Here is an 8659-nt window from a genome sequence, read left to right as displayed (position 1 = left end):
TGAATTCCAATAAAACTTTATTTTCAAGAACAGGTGGAAGGCCAGAGTTGGCCCAAGGTCATAGTTTGCCAGTCCTTCTGCTAGACTGAGGTGGATTCAAGATCTCAGTCACAGTCAACAATAGAGAATCTAAGTCTGCAGCTCTCAATTGCTGTGGTGCAAGAGGCCAAAAAGTGGGCTCCTGAGGTCACGCCAATGACTCCAGAACTACAGGGCTTAGAACAGTGAGAGGCTTCTTTCTGCAGGGATGACTCCTAGAAAGCCACTAGGTGTCCACCTCCTGCCTGGAAATGTGACACGCAGTCAACAGCTGATGATGAAAAGCAGCGTGCTAACATTAGGGAAAAGGAGAAAATTCAGAGGTGATGATGCAGCCTCCAAGGAATGGGCAAGCTCACGAGTAGCGAAAGTCAATGAGGCACAAACAAGTGGACCAACTGCCAAGTGATGGCTCCTCCTGCCTTTACCCTTAATCAGTACCCTTAGTTTAGTGTACTTGCATGCACCCCCAGGATTGCTTTAGAGCTCAACTCTAATGCTCTCTGGTCCCACTCTTTCTCAGCAACCCACCTTGGCACAGTCCAGTCTACCAAACTGATTGAACCCAAGGATGTCAGCAACACCATTCAAGAGCAGAAAATGCAAGATGCTCCCATAACACAAGAGGAGAAGGGAAGGAAGCCCACTACAGACCACATTCAGGTCCTCCCCTCTGCTCTCATGCTATGGTCAAAAATGGCAGTCACTCTGTGGAGAAGGAGTCACAGAGACACTACTGATAAAGCACTAGCTTCCATTTCTGGCCATACCCTAGCATTTTCCTCATCCAAGAGGGCTCCTGACACCCACTGGTGAATCTCAACTCTTTTGGATTATTATTGTTGTGATAGATGCTGACATACTACAGGTGCTCAATAAATTTGTCCAACTAAAAAACACTGAGGTTGTCTCATAAATTATTTCCCTCCTAGATTCAGCTCTGTGATGTAGGAAATCTAGATTTTAGCCCTAGTTTTTTGTCATTTAATGAAACCCAGCCTCTTGTCTCCTTGACCTTGCACTTCCCCCTGGCACTGACCTGTTGGTAAGTGGCCTGGTCTAGTTCACAGCCCATCCCTTCTTTGCCTCTTTTCCAAATAAGACTCCCCAGATTACCATTCATAGTCCCACTGTGGCCTACCCTAAATACCACCTAGTATCTGCTTTAAAGATCAAGTGTTTCTCAGTCCATCCCTAACTGACTTGCTGAGCCCTACAGAAATCATTTTGGGTCACCTCAGTTGGGTCACCTGTGGATGTGGGGTGGTGAGCCACTGAAGAAACTTTTGTGATGGTGGGAAGGCTACTGTGTTGTTGGACAAAATGGACTGTAGTGCAGGGTGCTTCTTGAGCCCTGAAGCCTGGAGGCAGGAGGAACAGTCACATGGAAGTCTGTCAGACTGCACTGTTTAGTGCGTCCCAAGGAGACCAAATGTTTACCTTTATCAGGAAGACCCTTGAGCCCGTGGCTGATATCTTCAGCCCCAAGGAAGTCACAAGAAATGCAGGGATCTTCTCATCCCCCTCCTTGGGTTTCTACAGATGAGCGAAGTCTCCAATCCACAGGTAAGAGGCACCTGAGGAGACACATAGAATTCCTGGAAGAGATGTTTAAGGGCAAATGAAGCTAACTGTGGCGAGCATCTCCATCCTCATACCCTCAGAACGATGTCAATGACCAGTTCTGGCCAGTGATCCCAAGTCCGAATAGCTGAATAGTCACCTGGTCTGGACATAAATACCCCTTATGATTTGTAGGATTCCACTTCTCTTTTCTTCTCTGGAAATACGGGTGATCGGATGCTGCAGAGGCTTGAGAAAATAGCATGAGAAATTGACGTGACTAAAAATGGATTCTCAAAGGAGACATCTGTCACGCTTAATTATTATAACAAATGGATCCATGAGGGGTCAAGAGCCTGAATTTAAAGATTTTATATAATTACATTCTTCCAACTTCTACTGATGGCTTTTTACTAATCTCAGGCATAGAGGTCTAGATGCAAAATGGCTTTAAATGACATAATTTCTCTAAATGCATAATGGAGGCAAAGGTGAATGATAACATTGGCATTCTTGGGTCTTTTTAATATTCGGTTTCTATTTTAGAGGTATGATGACCATTGTCCAGTGATGTGCCCAATATCAGGAGCAATATGTTCATTTCACATGGAAGTCACCAGAACATTGGATGAAGCTGAAAAGGCCCCTTTCCCGTGCCCCTGTGACATGCTCCCTAAACTCTGCATTTGTGATGAGGGTCCCGCCTGCAGTTGCCTTGGATGGGGTAGGAAAATGCAGCTGCCTCCATAGACGAGGCACAGCCCCCAACTGGCCTGGTCTGGTTGAGAGTTGCCCCACCCCTTTTGAAACTTTGATCTTTTAAGTTGAGCATCTGAAAGAAGCCAGCCAGGCTCCCTTAGGTCAGCTCTGCCCAGTCGCTAGAACTAAACCCATAGCATTTTGGACAGGAGCAATGTGTGTGGCACAGTCCAAGAAATGGCCAGCAGGACAGAAACTTTCAGGCCAAATCACCTCTCTAAAGACAACTGTGGGAAAGCTTTGGTGCCACCAGGCGGCTGCCTTGCCCAGGAGGGTCAGCAACTGCCCTTTTCATTGAAGAAGACTCCACAGGGATGAACAGGAGGAAGACACTCACTTAACTTTTATTCTTCTGCATTTATTTATTTCACTTCTACAAGATATTGAGGCAACTGAAATTAAAACCACGTAAGACGATGTAAATAGAAAATCAGGGCTAAGAAGAAAAGAGTCTATGAATATGCCAACCTAAAGAAAAATATAACTGCTGGGGGTGAATTTCCTAGAAGCCAAAGCAAAAAGGAAAACATGAGTAGCTTAGGAGTTCTCGTTTATGGTCAGAGAATCTAGCAACACTGTCTCATATCATTGTGATTTACGTTGCCTCAAATATCATTCTTCAACAGAAACCAAGTTTTTCTCAGCACAGATTTCTAAAATCACTTTCTCAGAAGGGAATTTTCATCAGGGATTTTCTCTGTAGGGTTACTAATTTGGTCCAAATTGATAGCTTTCTTGACTGGAGGATGGAATTTACAAGACCTGGAGGAGGAAGCACAGCCTCAGCTTTGGACGAGCCTCCCCAGACATCTCCAGCGGCACCATGGGGAGAGAGAAATTTGGCCCTCGGCAGAAAGTCTGGAGCCTGGCTTCCTCCAGTCTCCTGAGGCCAAATCTGTAGTTGGGCAAGTGGAGGGCAGGTAGTGAGGCTGACATCCCACTGAGAAACTGGAGGCTCCTACCCATGGTTCTAGCCTGTGTGGATAGAGTCCATCTCTACTGGAGCCCCCTTCCCACCCTCATCCATGCTCTGTGGTTTCAGTCAACTCCAATTCTCTGACCTCCCTGGTTAAAAGAGGCATCTGGCACCTTAAAGCCCTTCCAGATGAGTTATAAATCCCCTCCCTGAGACTCCTGGAAATTGGTAGGAATTTGGATCCCTGCACCTCTTTCTTCATTACTCTGAGTGGACTTGCTTATTCATTCAACAAGCATTTACTGAGGCCCACTATGTGTCAGGCAGGGGGCTAGGTGCTGGGCACCCAGGATTGAATGGGACAGACATCATCGCTCCATCACGGAACTAACCTCCTACTGCCATCAGTACTAGTTACCGTTTACCTGTAGATTTTATAGTCCTCCTAATGGAATTAACCTCTGCCCCAGTTACCTGTGGAGCCTCAGACGTTGACATCAATGGACCTGCTTCCAATTCTGACCACCCTCCCCCACTTACTGTGTGAAACCTGGGCAAGTTATTCTGCTTCTCTCTGCCTTGGTTTCATCATCTGTGTTTTACACAACAATACCTACCTTGGAGAGTCATGAAGAGAATTAAATTATATAAACATAGCAGATATTAATTAAGGTTGATGTTCTTTTCCCTTCCTCAGGCGACAGAATGGCCACATGTCCTGCCCAGCAGGCTCCAGTCCCCTTCACAGACTCCCCGGTGCAGGGGAGGGCAGACAAGTTCTGGCTTCAAGTTCTCCTTACAATCAGCAGTTCTACCATCCCCTCTCAACCGTCTCTCTGGACAGAATTCCACCCGACAGGAAATCATCTTTCCATCTTCACACCCTCAACCTCCCTGGCTTTTCTCTTTCCTCCAGTCAAGCCACTGCCAGCAAAGCCAGACCTTGGTGTTTGAAACCGCTGCGTGCTGCTCCTTCTCCCAGATCTGCAGCTCTGAGCTTCCCTCCCTTAACCACTTCCCTCTTGCTCCCTCCACCACCAATCCCTCAAGCCTATGAACCCTGTTCTCCCTTGTCTTGACCATCCTCCTGCCTATCTACTCCCCTCTCCTCTCTCCTTCTGCTTTCCAGACCTGCCCGCCCCACCTGGAGCCCATGGCTGACCCTTTCACCACTGCTCTCTGTAGCATCTGCACCTCTTTCCCCACCCCCTCCCCGTCCTGTTGCCTCATTGGCCAGGCACCCAGCCGTCCTGCTGGTTGCTCTGTTCCCACCCCACAGCTGCCAGACCACACTGTGCTGAGTCACTCCCATTCACCCGACCCATCCACGGCTACTTGGCCAACCTTCAATCAACTCTTACAGGCTTCAGTTGACCGAACCTGTTCCGACATCTCAAATGCCCCCTAACCTGCCTTGGTTTGCCCTACTCTCAGAAGCTCACCTTGTTCTCTATTCAACCAGGGCCAGAATTGTCCGTTATCCCCTCAGGCTCCCTTCTTATCACATTAGATGAGTCTGAGTCTAATGAGATAAGAAGCAAGAGACTAATGAGTAGAATGGCTCTACTGCCAGGTCCTCTGCCCTTGGAAGTGGTCTAAAGACTGAAAATGCAGCCTGGCACAACAGAGGACACTGAGGTGTGAGGCAGGAAGACTCCTCCTCCCATTTCCACCCCAAGCATTTATGTTCTACTTCCTGCAAACAGAACCTCCTGTGCCCAATTCAAGTAAATCACCCTGTGCCAGTGGCTGTCCATAAAGCTCAGGGGCAGTCTGGGCCCGTGCTCATCACCTAAGCCAGCCCTGCAGACCTGCAGTGACCCCTTGCTCCTTTGGTCAGTGTCGGGAGCTCACAGCCCTGCCCCTGCCTTCCCAGGAGTGTTTCCCTATCAGCTTTGTCCTTGCTGGACGTGGTTAACTGGCTGCAGCTACAGAAGTGGGCACTCCTGGGCACCTGGCAGCAGGCTCCGGATTGTGACCCACCCACGTGTGACCATCCCCAGGAACTCTGCCTTGTCACAGTTCTGTTCCGGGTCCAGCTCACCTTTGCTCTCAGATTTGATAAACGCTGGAGCTTTCGATCAGGCGTGCCCCAGCCTTCCGCTCCTGCCCCACATGCGGAGCCCTGCCTCTCTCACACCTGGTCATGCTCCTTCCTGCTACATACCCCACAGTGTACAGGTCTGCTTTCCCTGTGCCCCCAAATCAGTGTGACCCACACCAAAGTACCACCACACACTTACACACTGGAAAGGACCAGCTCAGTCTCCTCCAGGATTTCTCAGCTCTGTGAACGATTTCTTCTCTCTCCTCATCATTCACATCCGTAAACCAGGAGTGAAGCACCAGTTACAGTAGAAAGAAACAGGGTTTTAGAGTCAACACATGCCCGGATCTGAATGTCATCACTGAGACTTCCTGGCTGTGTGACCCTAATCAAGATACCTCATTTGTCATCCTTGATTTCCTCATTTGCAAAGTGGAGCGAGTCAGAGCTGGGTCTAGGGTGAGGCAAGTGAGGCACTCACCTCAAGGGCAAAATATAAGAGGGCACCAAAATCTCAGCAGGATTAATAACATTATAAGGAACCAGGCCTCCTTCACAGGGTCCTTCGGAAAAATAAATGAGATCCAGGGGCAAAGCCTCGACAGCAAGAGGTCCTTTCCACCTTTCAAACTAACAAGAGTTTTTGAAATAATACTCAGTTTATGTTTACTCGTGGCTTTTAGCAGTAATTGGTACAACGTTTTTGGAAAGAACGTGGCAATAGATATATCAGTAGCCTTAAAAATGTTTATGCCTTGGGGCTGGCCCTGTGGCCGAGTGGTTAAGTTTGCGCGCTCCGCTGCAGGCGGCCCAGTGTTTTGTTGGTTCAAATCCTGGGCGCGGACATGGCACTGCTCATCAAACCACGCTGAGGCAGCGTCCCACATACCACAACTAGAAGAACCCACAACGAAGAATACACAACTGTGTACCAGGGGGCTTTGGGGAGAAAAAGGAAAAAATAAAAAATCTTTAAATGAAGCATTTCATTAAAAAAAAAAAATGTTTATGCCTTATAATTCATTTTTCAGAACTCCATCTCAAGGAAACTATCCAAAACAGAGGTAAAGACTTCGGCAGCTGTTTGTCCCCAGATATTTTATAATAGCAAACCGTTGGGGGGAAGCCTGACTGTGTGTGTGTATATATATATTAGCCTCAAATATGTAAAACAATGCAGAGAAAAACACATTGTAAAGAATTGTGTCAAAGTATAATAGTTTTTGCTTCTAGGTTGTGGAATCATGGGTGGCATTTTCCTGTTTCATTTTCCTTTTTGCACTTGACGTATTTTCTATGATAAACACTTATTAATTTTATAATTAAAAAATAAAGATAATGAAACTAGGAAATCCCAGCCACCTTTGGGTGTTCTCCAACTTCACATCATATCTGTCCCCTCCTACTTATCCATCCTCTCCAGGTTCTAGATGCTTCTGTTCCTTCCTTTCCCTGCAACCCTAGCTACACAGGTGGTGCAGACTAGTGATTAGAGCTTCTAATCCTGGCTCCTTCCTTACCAGCTATGAAGCCCTGGACAAGTTCCATACCTTCTGTGACTCAGTTTCCTCATCCATAAAGTGAGGGCATTCAAATACTCACTTCGCCTCTCCGGGTATTTGTGTTCATGGTGCAGAAACTGGCCTCGTGGACACTGCGGGACTGAAGAGCAAGGATGGAGCAGGGCCACAAGAGACCCCTTCCCCATGTCACATACCATATAATCCTCCTACACTCTAGTATGTCTAGTGGGGGGAGAGCAGCCCTCAGTTATAATTACAGTGGAATTTCCCAGAAGAACACAAGATGATAGTTTTGAGTCAGAATTAGTTTCATTTAAAGAAAATGAAGAAATATTTTTGCACCCTTGAGTTTGTCTCCTGGGAGTCTGCCCACTACCCAGCGTGTTATGAACTGTGTCATCACTCTCCTGGGCTATGGCTATAGACTCGCAGCTGATCTGCATGGCTCCAACAGCTGCCCACTCTTGTCCATCTACATACAACTGCCAATTTAAAAAAAAAAATGCTTTGCACACCCTCCTGCTCAAAACCCTCCCATGGCTCCCTCTTGCCCACCAAGCAAAAGTGCCCTCTCCCCAGACACACTGTCAAGGTCTTCACCACCTGGCCTCATCATCTTTTCCATCTTAGCACTTACTCTCCTACACTCCAGCCAGACAGGCTCTTAACTCTCCACTAAATACACCTTGTGCTTTCCCACCCACGTGCCAAAGCTCAGGTTGTTCCCCCAACTCTCTGCCCATCAAAATCCTACCATCCGCCAAAGCCCAGTGCCAACACTGTCTCCTCCAGGATGGCTGGCTGGTTCTCACTGCTGAAACACTCATCCCACTGCCGTAATGTGCTCAGATGCAGTTGTCCCTGACTCCGGACAGATCACAGGACACTTAGTCTCATAGTTGTTTAGGTACAAGTCTTATCTACCCAAGCAAATCATAAACTAGTCCTTGGTCCAAAGCAGTACCTCAATAACTAAGATCTGAATGAGTGACGTACTTGCTTGTGGCACAGCCCCTCAGTGGGCCTAGCTGGTGCTCCTTTCATGATAAATCCCCATTTTTCACATTCCCAGGCAGAGGACCCTGCCCCGATCAGACTGCTCATTTGAAGATTATTTAATCCAAATCCAAATGTCCTGGAGGGTTGAGAGGGAGAAGTTGTGTGCGGGGGCCGGGGGGGGGGGGGGGGCAATTCACGAGGCCGTCCTGCGCAAGTCCACATTCGCCTGAACCTGAGCCACTTCCTTTCCTTTCGGCTTCAGTGCCGTCGCCTGAGTGCTTCCAGACTGAAGAAACTTTGACTTTTCTAGCCTGCCCATATGGGCTTTTCTCTCCCTCTTCCTCCCTCACCTCTTTTAAAATTTTAATTATTTTTTTCTGGGCCTTCAATTCCCCCTTTATGTATCTCTGAGTCACCCCATCCACACCCACATTTGGATCCCCGCGCACCCTGATTTGGACCCAGAGTGAGTCGCGGTTGCTACTCTGTCCTCTAAGATATTTCCTGTCTTTACAAACATTCGGGGACCTGCTCACAGAACCTTTTTCCAACCTAGAATTTACCCACATTTCCCTACAGAAGTCCTATGTGTGCATAGCTATTTTTAAACTTTACACCCACAAAACTCTTGGCAAAAACACAAACTGAACGGATTCTAAACCCAACTGGCTTAAATCCACATGTTTGGAAAGGAATATGAAGATGGCACGAAGGCGCTTCTTTGCTCTCTCTTTCGCGTTTGTCAGGTCGGAACTGGAGCCCCTCGAGGCGGGGCCAGGAGTGCAGGGACTGGACCTGCCTCTCTGCAGGTCC

General features: G+C 47.7%; 1 long non-coding RNA gene across 1 annotated transcript; it reads right to left on the bottom strand.

Moving 5' to 3' along the window:
* On the bottom strand, positions 1–8315 carry LOC139076440 (uncharacterized). The gene is made up of 4 exons (XR_011528057.1): positions 5521–8315; positions 1698–1851; positions 1480–1616; positions 1–331 (listed from the first exon to the last, which is right to left on the bottom strand). It is a non-coding gene; the product is annotated as an uncharacterized lncRNA (long non-coding RNA).
* Positions 8316–8659: the final 344 nt, after the last annotated feature.

The sequence above is a fragment of the Equus przewalskii genome, chromosome 16 (assembly GCF_037783145.1).
Source record: "Equus przewalskii isolate Varuska chromosome 16, EquPr2, whole genome shotgun sequence".
NCBI lineage: Eukaryota > Metazoa > Chordata > Mammalia > Perissodactyla > Equidae > Equus > Equus przewalskii.
This window is presented reverse-complemented; position numbering and strand designations above follow the sequence as displayed.